The 14,527-nt window shown below is 51.2% G+C and overlaps 1 long non-coding RNA gene across 3 annotated transcripts; it reads left to right on the forward strand.

Annotated features, from left to right (window-relative positions):
* Nucleotides 1–1,003: 1,003 nt before the first annotated feature.
* LOC129013173 (uncharacterized) lies at nt 1,004–7,570 on the forward strand. Of its 3 annotated transcripts, none has more exons than XR_010123797.1 (5): nt 1,004–3,126; nt 3,224–3,449; nt 6,779–6,948; nt 7,102–7,199; nt 7,327–7,570. It is a non-coding gene; the product is annotated as an uncharacterized LOC129013173 (long non-coding RNA). The 3 variants fall into 3 exon arrangements; XR_008493787.2 differs by having other exon boundaries at nt 1,004–1,429; nt 3,011–3,449; XR_010123796.1 differs by having other exon boundaries at nt 1,004–3,449.
* The last annotated feature ends 6,957 nt before the right edge of the window (nt 7,571–14,527 follow it).

Consider the following 14,527-nt stretch of genomic DNA (forward strand, 5'->3'; position numbering starts at 1 on the left):
TCAGCATCAAGACAGATCCCAGAATGTCCTGGGCTTCTGACCACAAAGGAGCCAGCACAGGCTGCAGCCTGGCACGCGGCTCAGAACTCTCAACCCTATGTGCTTGTTTCCTGCTCCCCCAGCCTCTGGAGCCGGCTGACAACTACCCCTTCAGTACATCTTCATGCGTCCCCGACCCCTGTTAAAGCACCACTGAGCACGCCAACCAGTGGACAAGGAGACAAGGGGTCCCACAGGAAACAGGGCCACCCTCTGAGCCTGGGGGAGGGGAGAGCAGTCTCAAAATCCCACGCGGGAGAGGCCCAAGGAAGGGTCTCGCCAGGGCTCCTGAGAGGCAGGAGGATGGCTCCACTCTGCCAGCCGTCCTGATCTGCTGTGGAAATTACAGTCACTAGCGTCCGCTCCCAGAGGCCCGTGGTGCCCGGTGGGCCTGGGACTTGCCCCACCCCCTCTGCCACATATGGCCCAGGGAGAAGGCGCTAAAGGTGGGCGCCGGCTGCAGGGCGGAGGGCTCTGGCCTCTGCCGGGCCGAGCCACGGAGCCACCTGGCTTGCGGGGATCCCTGGGACCCAGCCTTGTTCTACTGCCCACTTGACGCGGCGGGCACCCTCCTTCCCGGTGGGTCCTTACTCCCAACCCTGGCCTGGCCATGGGATTGCCAGGGTCTGGTGGGGGGGGTCCCTTTCCAATGGGGCGCCTTCCTATGCAGACAGAGGAGAGGGGAGTGGTCAAGCTGGGTCCTCAAGGTGCCCAGACAGGGGTATGAGGAGGCAAGTGCTCACCGGAGCAGCCAGGGACGCTCCCTGGAGGAGAGGTCCCGGAAGCTCCCTGGCTGCAAGACTGGATTCCTGAGCAAAACCTCCGCGGGTGGAGAAAGAGAGTATGGCGGGGGCCACGGGGGTCCGAGTCCCGACACGCGGCTGCGCACTCGCTCCCCTGCACCGCGGGCGGGGCTGGGGCCGGAAACGCGCGCGGCGGCTTCGGATTCCTGCGCGGTGGGACAAGCCCGCGCCTGCGCGCCGCCCGGACAGGGCACGTCGCCCGCGCGGGGGGTGGCGGGCCCAGGAGGAGGGGACCCCGAGCCCCCCACCGCCTGCCAGGGCGGGTCGCCACGCTGGACGGGGGCAGCGCGGGGCGGGGGCGGGGTCGGGGGGCGGCAGAAGGCGCCTTTGTGCGCCGCGTCCCCGAGCGTGTCGCGGCGGGCCCGGCACCGGCCCGGCTCCAGCGCCCGCCCCGGCCCGCGCCCCGGCCCCGCGCGCATACCTGGCGAGGCCACGAGGGGATTTTGCGGGCCGAGCCCCGCCTGGGCTGCGCTGCCGCAGGCGGGAGAGGCTGAGGACTCTTTTGGGAAGCCCCTCCGTCGGCTGTAACCCCAGGGCCGTGCCACCCTCCTGATCACCGCAAGCATGGACACCGCAGCACGCTGCGGGTGGGACAGGCAGGGCCCCTGCAGGGTGGCTTGGCTGGCCTGGAGTTGGGGACGAAGTCCCCGGGCTTGGTCCCCCGAGGTGTTGGTTGGGCGTCCCGGGGTAGGTGGCTGCCGCGGCGGTGTGGGCGGCTTGCGTGTGGCCGATCGGGGTCGCTGCTGAGCCCTGGAGAGCGGAGGGTCCAGGCTAGGCTGGGGGAGCGAGAGGCGAGGGCGGAGCCGCGGAGGTGTGGGCGGCTTGCGTGGTCCCAGAGGCCCCAGGTTCCCGGCAGGGCGGGAGAGGCTAGGGCGGGGCCAGAGCCGGAGCCGCGAAGCCGCGATGGAGAGGGCCTGGAGGGTGCGCCAGGAGCCGGCCTCAGGGCCTGCCTCCATCTCCTCCAACCCTCCTTCCAACCCCCACCCCGTTTATTCCTGTAACAAATCCCTACCGGGAGCTGGCACGGCAGCTGTGCTCTGGGGACACACGAGATGCTCACCCTCCCTGCCCTCCAGGAGCTTGGACTCAGCTGAGGTCTGCAGGGGCCAGCAGGAGCAGGGCCGAGGGCCCTGGTGGGAAGGTCGTGGCCCACTAGGGAAGGCTGGGCCCGGGGGGGTCAGGTGGAGGGCAGGCTGAGCTGCGAGCTGTTTCCTCAGCCTGGAGCAAGGCCACCACTCCCAGCGCCTGGCCTCCTCGCTCCCGAAAGCTCAGCTCAGCCTACATGTGCCGACCCCTCTGTCCCCCAGGCCCAGGTTGAGCACTGGTCAGGACGGTGCTCCCAGAGGGACCCAGTAACAGGAGGAGCTAGGGTGAGAGCATGAGGGTGGGGGGAGCGGCAGAGAGGAGGGAGAGGCAGGAGGTGCTCAGGGCAGGAGTGTCTGGAGTGGGTCTGGACAGGAACAGGAGGAGCATTCCAGGCAGAGGGGCCCAAAGAAGCAAAGGTGCACCAGGGAGAAATGCCCGCTGTGCTCCACCACAGTGGAGGTGCAAACCTCAGCATGGAAAATGAGGCTGAAGGGAGGGGCCTGGGCTGGAACATGGCCAGGATGGCAGTGGGGAGCCATTGGAGATGTTTGAGCAGGGGAGTGACAGGGCCAGATTCGAGTTTTGGAAAGATAACATCTTGAGCCATTAAACAGAGTTGTAGGATTTCAGGTTTGTTTGTTTATTTATTTATATTTAGAGGCTCACTTCACTCTGTTACCCAGGCTGTAGTGCAGTGGTGCGATCTCTGCTCACTGCAATCACTCAAGGCCAAGTGATTCTCCTGCCCCAGTCTCCTGAGTAGCTAGGACTACAGGCGTGCACCACCATGCCTGGCTAATTTTTGTATTTTTAGTAGAGGCGGGGTTTCGCCATGTTGGCCAGGCTGGTCTCAAATTCCTGGCTGGGATTACAGGCGTGAGCCACCACGCCCTGCTGGATTTTGGATTCTCGATATGTATCATCAACCACTCTCCAGAGTTTGGCCAGCTTCACGCTCCCATCAGTGGTCTCACCATAGACCTTCTAATCTTGATTGTGTTGACTGCTGTCTATTTTCTAATGGTGTTTGGTTTTGGAACCTGCATTTCTTTGAAAAAGAGTGAGCATGTGCATTTTCCCAGATGCCTAGTATCCAACTGCACTTCTCCATGTGTGCATTGTCCCCTGAGCTGGCAAGAAGATCCTACTAGTTGATCTGCATGCCATGCCAGCTCGGCCTTGCACCCTGGGGGCCCAGGTAACTAGCTCTCACCAACAGAAAGAGATGTGATGGACATCACCTGAGGCCAGACCCTAAGACCTCTGTGTGCCCCCTCCGTGTCTCCTGTCTGCAGCTATTGTCCACACCAAGGGTGGCCTACAGAGGGAAGTGAGGACCTTGGGACTTCCTCCAGGACAGCCATCACTGTCCAAATCTCCACCTGCTGCAGAGCTGCCTCCAGTCAAGCCCTTGTTTCCGGCTTTCTGTGCCCTAAATAAACTGCTAGGATTGAGCCGTCAGCATTCTGTGGTGGGCGTCGCTGCTGTGAGGTTGCCCTCGTGCACACAAGCTCCTCACAGGTAAAGGTGATCTGCCTGTGGACATACTTGTTACAGAAGTTTCCCACCTGCTGTGCGCATCTTGCCTGCGTGCAGTCACCATTCTTTATGCAGTTGGTGCCTCCATCTGCTCCTGTGTGGTTTCTTCTTTTGGTTCCTTTATTATCTCTCTTTTGGTGCTGTTTCCCAGAGACTTAACTGCTAGAAGTTTGGTAAATCCTCGACTCTCAAATTCACCCTTTTCTATAAATTTAAACAGACATTGAATGCTTCACGTAGCATTGGGGCGGAAGGAAGGTGAAGGCTCGGCCCTTGGCCCTTCTCAAGGGTGTGAGATCAGTTTGGCCGAGAAGGGAGCCCTGAATGTCAGGCTGCTTGACAGGAAGCGCTGCCAGGCCCAGTGAGATGCGGAGATTCAGTTGCGAACACCCAGCCTGAGCAGTGGAGCAGCACTCTGGGGTGAGCGAGGGCTGTCCTGGAGGAGGACAAATTACACCTTTCCCCCGATTCCCTCACAACAGAACCATGCCTAGTCCTTGAGGAATCGGGGGAGGGATGTAATTTGTCCTCCTCCAAGACAGCCCTCGCTCACCCCAGAGTGCTGCCCCGCTGCTCAGGCTGGGTGTTCGCAAATGAATCTCCGCCTTTCACTGGGCCTGGCAGCACTTCCTGACAACAGCCTGACATTCAGGGCGCCCTTCTCGGCCAAACTGATCTCACACCCTTCAGAAGCTCCAGAATGAGTCCGAGAAGCCTCACTGGGGCTGATACATCCCTCCAAGGTGGGGGTCGGGAGACTCCCTGGCCAGGGGTGGCCTCCCCTGGGCCAGCTCCAGGCTTTGCCAGGCCCCCTTGAAGCCTGCCCCAGCCATGCCCACCAGGCACAGGCCAGCACACACGGAGGCTGGCAGGTCTGTGAGCCCAGGATTAGGGGCCCACAGAGGCAGACTCAGGGGTCCCGGAGGTCACAGACAAGGCCGTCAGCTTCTCTCAGCCCATGCAGCCTGGCCCTGGCCCACCAGGCCAACCCTGTGTGGGTGCATCCACCATCCCCATCCCGGGGGCCACACCCCACCTGGCTCCCGTCCCATGGCTGCCCCAGGGAGGTCTTCCTCTCTTCTCTGCCCACAATTCACCCTCTCCCTGAGCCCTCTTCCCTCACCTGGGATCTGATCTTTCCTCCTAGACATTCATGATGCCCACAGCTTGGTCACCATCTCTGTGCTAGAGATTCTGACAATCCCTAAGCCCCTTCCCCAGCCTTGGTCTCCCCATCCCGGGAGCAGGGCGATGATGCCACCCTGTACATGCCTCTGTCCCCAGCCCCGGCTCTTCTCCAAAGTGCGATGCGGGTCTCCAGTGGCCTGGGACCTCCATCTCTCAGAGGCACCCCTCCCCTGGCAGTGCAGGCTCAGGAGCCACCTCTTTCCCTCCCTCTCTGATCAATTCAACCTCCTAAACATCTATCCACTCTGAGCCCTACCGGCCCCTACTCCAGTGCTGACTCCTCACCTGTCCCATTCCTGGCTCCCCAACTCACCTTGTCTCCATCCTGGCTGCCAAGAGAGCATCTCAAACACACATCTGGCATGCCCCCTCCTCTGCTCTGAAGCACGCCATTGCTCCCCAGTACCGGCAAGATCAAACCCAAGCTCTTGTTGTGGCCACAACCTCAATAGAACCCACACCCCACCAGGCTATGTCTGGCTATTTACAGGTCCTCCCACCCAGGTTCTGTCCCCACACTGAAACTCAGGTGTTACTGCTTCTGCAAACCCTGTCCCGCCACTGCCCCCCTTTGGAGTCCGACCCAGCTCTACACCCTCCTTTGTGCCCCTGACCTGGCCTGTGTCTGCATCAGTTGAGAAGCCCTTGCCTCTCTGGCCTTCCCCGGCTGGGTTTCAGGGCCCTGCCATTTCAGCCCCAAGCTGGAGTCAAATACTGTGTTTCGCCAAACCACAGCAAGGAGAGCCCTCACCAAGAGCCTGCAGAATGAGATGCTCAGCCCCTGTCTGGGATGCAGCCTCCCAAAGAGGTGGAGTGACTGGCTTGGTGTCACACAGCACATCCAAGTCCCAGGTGGCTAAACAGAAGGGAGGAGCCCTGGGCCCGTCCCCTTCAAGTCCTCCTGGAAGCTCAAGCTGCCTTCTGGGCTCAGGGAGCCAACTCCATTCCCTGCAGGTCCAGCCCCTGTCCCCCTGCCTCCCAACCCTCTACAACACACACACACACACACACACCTGAAGCAGCTTGGTTGAGCCAGGCATTAGGCGGGCAGGCTCCAGCATGCCCTGGCATCCTGGCCCAGTGGCTGGGAAGATCCCAGACAGGCCTGGTCAGCACCCGGCATCTCAGGAGCTCAGGCCCTGGAGGTCTGAACAGAGAGCACCAGCACGGCCCACTGACCTGTGACTGAGCTGTAGGGCCGAGGGGCCAGGGCGTCCTGTCCCTGAACTACATAGCCCAGCAGGGGAGGGGCTGCCACAGGAAGGCCAGGTCCCAGCATTGCTTATGGGGAGGGCAGAGGGGACCACGGCAGCTCAATGCAGCGCTGGGCCAGCTGGGGTGCAAGGCAGGCCTAGAGGGGCCATGACACCTGCCACAGCCCAGAGCCTCCCCTAGGCCTCCAAAGCTGCAGGAATGTGGGCACTGGAACCTGGCAAGCACGGCCAGGGCAACGGTGGGCACCTCCCGCCGGGCCCCTCCACACAGGGCTGAATGGCACCCTCTAGCCCAGTCTTCTGACGCGGCCTGGAAAGAGATTTCAGGTTGCTTAGTTTTGTTTTTTGTTTTTGTTTTTGCTTTTTTTTCCCCCCCATAAAAGATAGGTGGATTTCAAGATTAATTCTTGAATATTTTATAATTTTTGTTCTTTCGGAAAATAAGCTCTTCCCTGTTATTATTTTTTTTTTTTACTGGCTTTAAAGAACGCTGTTGACTTCTTTGTATTGGGCCACCTGTTGACCTCTGATTAGTGCTAATAGTTAACTGTTGGTTATTTGGGAAATTCAACATTAAGCAACCACGTTATCATGAAAGACACGGTAGTATAACTTTGCCTTCTTTGATATTGCTCCTCAAAGACTGATTTCTTTTTCCTGTCTTGTTGCATTGGCCATATGGAAGAGTAACTGAGAGCAGCTGCCTGGTGCTTCCCAACCTTAGAGGGAGGTCACGGGCAGTCTCCCTGTGATGCCGGCCACGGGTGTGAGGAAGACAGTCCGTACAGGAAAATGCCCTCTCGTTCTTATTCTCTACTTTTAAAAATCTTTAAATCATGAATATATTAAATGTTATCAAATGCCATATTCTACATCAATATAATGATTACAATTTTTTTTTTGAGACAGGGTCTCGCTGTCGCCCAGGCTGGAGGGCAGTGGTGTGATCTCGACTCACTGCAGCCTTGACCTGTTGGGCTCAAGTGATCCTCCCACGTCAGCCTCCAAGTAGCCAAGACCACAGGCAGGCGTCACCACACCCAGCCCCCATGATGACTTTACTTTTCTTCTTGAACCTGGTGAATTTCTGTGTTAACATTTCTGATTTGAACCCTTCTGATATTCCTGAGATAAACTTTATGTGACCTTGGTATTCTGTTGGATTTTGGTTAGCTGATACTTCAAGATTTTTATAAAACTGGGTTGCAATTTATTTGTGTTCATGTTTCTAGCTGTCTACGAGCTTCATCAAATGGGCAGGACCACTTTCCCTTAACTTCTCCTTTTCTGGAACAACGGACATATCCTGTGGATAATCTGTTCCCCACAGGTTTGGGATATGGGTGCTGTGAATGCCGCTGTGCTGGGGGCTTTGGGAAGTGTGTGTTTGCGTGCATGTGCGGTGGGATACAGGTGTGGTTACTACTTTAATTTCTTTTTTTTTTTTTTTTTTTGAGATGGAGTCTCACTCTGTTGCCCAGGCTGGAGTGCAATGGCGTGATTGCTACTCACTGCAACCTCCCCCTCCTGGAGTTCAAGCGACTCTCCTGCCTCAGCCTCCAGAGTTGCTGGGATTACAGGCACCCACAACCATACCCTAAATTTTGTATTTTAGTAAAGATGGGGTTTCACCATTTGGCCAGGCTTGTCTTGAACTCCCAGTTACCAATTTCTTATGTGTCCTTTTGAAGACTTTCTAAGTACGACCAACCTAATAAAGTGAGTCACCCACCACTCTTTTTTTTTTTTTTTTTTTAGAATGGGGTTTTACCTTGTTGCCCAGGCTAGTCTTGAACTCTTGGGCTCCAGCAATCTACCCTCCTCAGCTTCCCAAAGTGCTGGGATTATAGGCGTGAGCCACCATGCCTGGCCCCACCACTCATTCTTGACCTCTTCTTCTTTGCGTTTCTCTGTTGCAGAGTCCTGGAAGTTAAATGCTCTATTTCCCAGCCTCCCTTGCAGCTAGGAGCAGTCATGTGACTCCATTCTGGCCAATGAGATACAAGAAACACTTGCTGAGAGGTGCAATCAGAAAGCGTTTGCTTCTCCAGTAACATGTAGGACCAATCACCTTTTTGCATTTCCCCTTTCTTCTTGATTTGAACATTGCATTGCCATCATGTTTGGAGATGAGTCAGCCATCCTGCACATAGGAGGCAGCAAGACTGAGTGAAATGCCATCCTGCTTCAGAGAGCAGAATGGAAAGAGAAGCCTAAGATGGCAATGGTATGGTTGGGCAGCTGAGTCAGGACTGGGGCCACTGCCTCTGGGTTTCCAGGGAGAAAAATAAACCCGTTTGATGGGCTCATGCTAGGTTGGATTTTCTTTTACTTAAAGCCAAAACATTTCTAACATACAAAACCAGACACACACGTGCATGGCTCACATACATCACAGGTGATCACATACTGTCCCACTAGCACCTTGATTTTTCCACTGAGCCATCAATCTTGCAGATCATCCTTTATCAGTGCCTGGCAAGTTGTCTTGTACTTGTTTTCTTGGGTTTTGTTTTTGTTTTTGTTTTTGTTTTAAAGACAAGTTCTCACTCCGTTGCCCAGGCGGGAGTGCATTGGCACAATCATAGCTCAATACAGTCTGGACCTTCTGGGCTCAGCAGTCCTCCATCCTCAGCCCCCCGAGTAGCTGGTACTAAAGGCATGTGCCACCATGCCCGGCTAATTTTCACATGTTCTTTTAGAGACTGGGTCTTGCTTTGTTGCCCAGGCTGGTCTTGAACTGGACTTAAGTGGTCCCCCCGCCTAGGCCTCCCAAACTGCTGACACTACAGGCGTGAGCCACTCCACCCAGCCTCGTTTTTGTTAATGGAAGTATACCACCACTCTGGATATGTAATATGATTTATTTAACCAGCCTCATCGACCTTTTGAGTTGTTTCCAAACTTTTTGCTGTTGAGGTAGGAAACGGAACTCAACTCTGAAGGTACGGCTCAGACACTGGACCAAATTGAGGACTAGCTAAAACAGGTCCAGGACAGAGGCACCTCTCCATAGGACACACCCACCAGTGTGCCATGTCAGTTTACCATTACCGTGGTAACATCTAGAAGTTACGGCGTCTTTCCATGGCAATGACCTGGCAACCCAGAAGTTACCACCCTCATCCTAGAAATGTCTGCATAAACTACCCCTTAATTTGCGTGTAATTAAAAGTGGGTATAAATCTGAGTGCAGAGCTGCCTCTGAGTGCTGCTCTGGGCATTCTGCCTATGGGTGGTCCTGCTCCACAAGGGACAGTTCCTGTGCTGCTGCCATGCATAGCTGCTTCGCTATGCACGGCAGCTTGCCTCTGAATTCTTCCCTAGGTGAAGCCAGGAACCCTCCTGTGCTAAGCCCCGATTTGGGGGCTTGCCTGCCCTGCACCACTGTTATGGACAATGCTACAATGAATAACCTTGCACATACCTCATTTCACACACATGAGAACATATCCATAGGATAAGTTCCTAGCAGTGAAGATTGTTGTCTTATGATGTTCAACCACTGGATCTGAGAACAGATTATCCCTTTCATTCTCTCAGGTCTCCTTTCATGTCCCTCAATGGATTTAAAGTGTTCTTTTTGGTTGTACATATTTCTTTTTAGGTTTATTCCTAGGTTTTAATTTTTTTTTTGGTGCTGTGGTAAATGAGATATTTTTTCTCATCAATATTCCTGCTCACAAGTCATTTTTTATAGAGATGAAGGCTAATTATCATGTTACTTTCATCCCAGCCACAAAACTTTTTTTTTTTTTTAGATGGAGTCTCACTCTGTCACCCAGGCTGGACTGCAGTGGTGCGATCTTGGCTCACTGCAAGCTCTGCCTCGAGTTCATGCCATTCTCCTGCCTCAGCCTTCTGAGTAGCTGGGACTATAGGCATCCGCCACCAGGCCCGGCTAATTTTTTTTGTATTTTTAGAGAGACGGGGTTTCACTGTGTTAGCCAGGATGGTCTCAATCTCCTGACCTCGTGATCCGCCCACTTCGGCCTCCCAGAGTGCTGGAATTACAGGTGTGAGCCACCGTGCCCGGCCTCCAGCCACAAAACTTAAATATTGTTTGTAGTAGAAATTAAATTGATTCTCTTGAATTTTCCAGGGACTTAATCATGTCATCTGCAAAAAGTGATATTGTATTTCCTGCTTTGCATTTTTTAAACTTAATTTCTTTTTCTCTTCCAATTGCAAAAAAATTAAATAACAGTGATGATAGAAGACACCTTCCTCAGCTTTCACCTTGACAGAGATGCTTCTAGTATCTTCCCCATTTGACACAGGAGTAGCTTTGAGGCTGACATAAATGAATGGCAGCACGTTGAGAAAGTATTATTGAGAATGCAAGTTGATTCTGGGCATGACGAGTAATGAGATTTATACTTAGCCTCCTGCCATAAACAACGATCAAGTTGGGCCAAATGTATAAGGCAGTTATGTACAGGAATTGGACAACTGGTAGGACTGTGATAGCTGAGAGAACGGAAATACCTGAAGTGAGTCCAAGTTTGCCCTGTCTTTTTACCTTGGGTTTTCCTACCAAGGTATGAGAGATAAAGCCTCAGCAGAGATCATCAGCCAGAGATCACTGGCTGGGAAAGCAGAGATCAGCATTTGGGCGCTGAGGTGGCTACGATTGGTAGAGCAGGGCACTGGAGGGGAGGGTGCTACGTAGAATGAGGGTGCAGAGGCTGCATGGGGGTCCCTCGGATCCCTGGATGAGGGCAGGCTGTACATGTGCAAGGTGATCCTTCACAAGGCCTAGCAGGAAGCTGCTGCTGTGGGGCTGGGAGCTAACAGACAAGCCCAGCAGTGTGCAGTGCTAGGCGACATTGCAGTTCTTGCCCAGCTAGGGTGGAGAAACCTCACCGAACCCCTCAGGCAATCAGTTGAGAAATTAGAAAGGCCGTGGCTTAAGAATAAGAATCGCACTCCAGAATAAGGGCCAAAGCATAGGACTAAGAACACAACCAAAACAGACTCACCCTTACAAGGCATAAAACCAAGCCTGGAGTGATATCAGCAAAATGATGGAATTGGAAGCTCTGGACTCTCCTTTTCAAAACCATGAACACATCAACTCAACAACAATTCCTGAAAATTCCCTTTGCAAGAAATCCAGAAACTAGCTGAGCGTCTCCTGCGTTCTAGGTAGGCATGAATCTACTCACATTGAAACTGGCAGGGAAATTCAAGACACCCTCTTGGCATAATCTCTACCCCCAGCACAGTGCCACATGACTGAGAGGAAATCCCCTAGCTCCCAACTTACCATGGAGTGAGAAAGAGATGAGCTGTGTATTCAACACCTCAACTTTTCTGAGGGCTACTCAGGGGGCTGACTTCTGTCTTGCCTGTCTCAGAGTGCGGATGGGACCTAGCATAACCCCACTGCCTCAGGGCTGTGGAAGGAGACATGGTGGGATGATCTAAAGTGCAACTAGTCACCACAGTCCAACTCAGCACAGAGTGAACAGGAAAAAAAACAAAAACACACCTTAGATTCAAACTTCTCCCTAGGGAAGAAAAGAGTTGAACAGAACACCCAACAATCCAATTTTCTGGAGGCTACCTGAGGAACTTCTTTTGGTCACTTGTCTAAAGTGCTGACAGAACTTGGCATACTCCAGACACCTGGGGGCTGCAGAAAACAAAGAAAGTGGGTTGGGCCAGCAGGAAGTTTAGAGAAGCCCCCAGAATCTTTGGCTTGGCTGATTGGTGAGGGTCTTCTCCTGTACCTGGCCAGTTCATGAAAACTTGACAGAGGCCTGCTTTGTTTAATGTTCAGACACCAACACAGAAAGGCAAGGAAAATGAAGAAACAGGGAACAATGTTTCAAACAAAGGAATAAGATAAATCTCTAGAAACTGACCCTAGTGATATGGAGTTATATGATTTATCAGACAGAGAATTTTAAATAACTATCATTGAATAACTATCCTGAAGACAGGAAAACAATGTATGAACAATGGGAGAATTTCAACAAAGAGATAGAAAATGCTAAAAAGTACCAAACAGAAAACATGGAGCTGAAGAATATGATAACTGTACTGAAAAAGTCACTAGAGGAGTTGAACAGTAGACTGGATCAAGCAGAAAAAAGGATCAGTGAACTCAAAGAAAGGTCATTGGAAATTAATCATAGGAGCAAACAGAAAAAAGAAAAAAAGAGTAAAGAAAGTAGAAGGGACTTATGGGACATCATCAGTCAGACCAATAGATGCATTAAGGGAGTCCCAGAAAGATAAGGGAAAGAATCATTGTATTCAAAGAAATAACGGTTGAAAACTCCTCAGATCTGGGGAAGAAAATGGACACCCAGATTCAAGAAGCCCAAAAGATCCTAAATAAGATTAACTCAAAGACATTTATAGCAAGGGACATTAAAATCAAGTTGTCAAAGACAGAGAATTAGAAAGCAGCAGGGAAAAGTGACTTATCACATTTAAGAGAATCTCCATAAGAAATAAGCTAATTTTTCAGAAATCTTGCAAACCAGAGGGAATGGGATGACATACTCAAAGTGCTGACATTTTTAAAACTACCAAGCAAGAATACTGTGCCTGGGAAAAAACTGTCTTTCAAAAATGAAGATGAGAGACATACTTTCCAGACAAACAAAAGCTGACACTGTTCTTCACTATGAACTTGCCTTATAAGAAATAATGAAGGGAGTTATTTCACTGGAAATGAAAGGACAATAAACAGCAACATGATAGCATAAGAAAACATAAAACTCTTTTTATTTATTTATTTTTTTGTTTGTTTTGTTTGTTTTATTTTTGAGATGGAGTTTCGCTCTTGTCGCCCGGGCTAGAGTACAATGACACTATCTCAGCTCACTACAACCTCCACCTCCCAGGTTCAAGCAATTCTCCTGCCTCAGCCTCCCAAGTAGCTGGGATTACAGGCGTGCGCCACCACACCCGGCTAATTTTTGTATTTTTAGTAGAGACGGGGTTTCACCATGTTGGCCAGGCTGGTCGTGAACTTCTGACCTCAGGTAATCCGCCCTTCTCGGCCTCCCAAAGTGCTGGGATTACAGACATGAGCCACCGTGCCCAGGCACATAAAACTCTTTGACAAAGGTAACTATATAGACAAATACAGAATACTGTATTACTGTCATGGTGGTGGGTAAATCACTTTTAGTTCTAATATAAAAGTTAAATTACAGAATTATTGAAGATGACGACAGCTAAAAATATTTTAATGGGTGCAAAATATAAGTGGCTGTTAATGGTGACATCAGTAACATGAAGTAGGAGGGATGGTGAAAGTGTAGAATTTACTTATGTGATTGAAGTTAAGTTGTTATCAGCTTAAAACACACTATTTTAATTATAAGATATTTTATGTAAGCGCTATGGTAAACACAAAGAAAATACCTATAGAAGTTACACAAAAGAAAAGAAGAAAGGAATCAAAGCATAGCAACACAAAAATATCAACAAACCCAAAAAAGAAAACACGAGAAGAGGGATATGGCACAGGAAAACAGGAAAAGAAGACAGAAACAAAAACAGGAAGACAAATGCTACCTGATTCCGCTTATATGAGGCATCTGAAATAGTCAAACTACCTGATTCCGCTTATATGAGGCATCTGAAACAGTCAAACTACCTGATTCCGCTTATATGAGGCATCTGAAACAGTCAAACTACCTGATCCCGCTTATATGAGGCATCTGAAACAGTCAAACTACCTGATCCCGCTTATATGAGGCATCTGAAACAGTCAAACTACCTGATCCCGCTTATATGAGGCATCTGAAACAGTCAAACTACCTGATCCCGCTTATATGAGGCATCTGAAACAGTCAAACTACCTGATCCCGCTTATATGAGGCATCTGAAATAGTCACACTACCTGATCCCGCTTATATGAGGCATCTGAAATAGTCACACTACCTGATCCCGCTTATATGAGGCATCTGAAATAGTCAGACTACCTGATCCCGCTTATATGAGGCATCTGAAATAGTCAGACTACCTGATCCCGCTTATATGAGGCATCTGAAATAGTCAGACTACCTGATCCCGCTTATATGAGGCATCTGAAATAGTCAGACTACCTGATCCCGCTTATATGAGGCATCTGAAATAGTCAGACTACCTGATCCCGCTTATATGAGGCATCTGAAATAGTCAGACTACCTGATCCCGCTTATATGAGGCATCTGAAATAGTCAGACTACCTGATCCCGCTTATATGAGGCATCTGAAATAGTCAGACTACCTGATCCCGCTTATATGAGGCATCTGAAATAGTCAGACTACCTGATCCCGCTTATATGAGGCATCTGAAATAGTCACACTACCTGATCCCGCTTATATGAGGCATCTGAAATAGTCACACTACCTGATCCCGCTTATATGAGGCATCTGAAATAGTCACACTACCTGATCCCGCTTATATGAGGCATCTGAAATAGTCACACTACCTGATCCCGCTTATATGAGGCATCTGAAATAGTCAGACTACCTGATCCCGCTTATATGAGGCATCTGAAATAGTCAGACTGCCTGATCCCGCTTATATGAGGCATCTGAAATAGTCACACTGCCTGATCCCGCTTATATGAGGCATCTGAAATAGTCACACTGCCTGATCCCGCTTATATGAGGCATCTGAAATAGTCACACTGCCTGATCCCGCTT

The sequence above is a fragment of the Pongo pygmaeus genome, chromosome 15, assembly GCF_028885625.2.
Source record: "Pongo pygmaeus isolate AG05252 chromosome 15, NHGRI_mPonPyg2-v2.0_pri, whole genome shotgun sequence".
In the NCBI taxonomy this organism is placed as follows: Eukaryota; Metazoa; Chordata; class Mammalia; order Primates; family Hominidae; genus Pongo; species Pongo pygmaeus.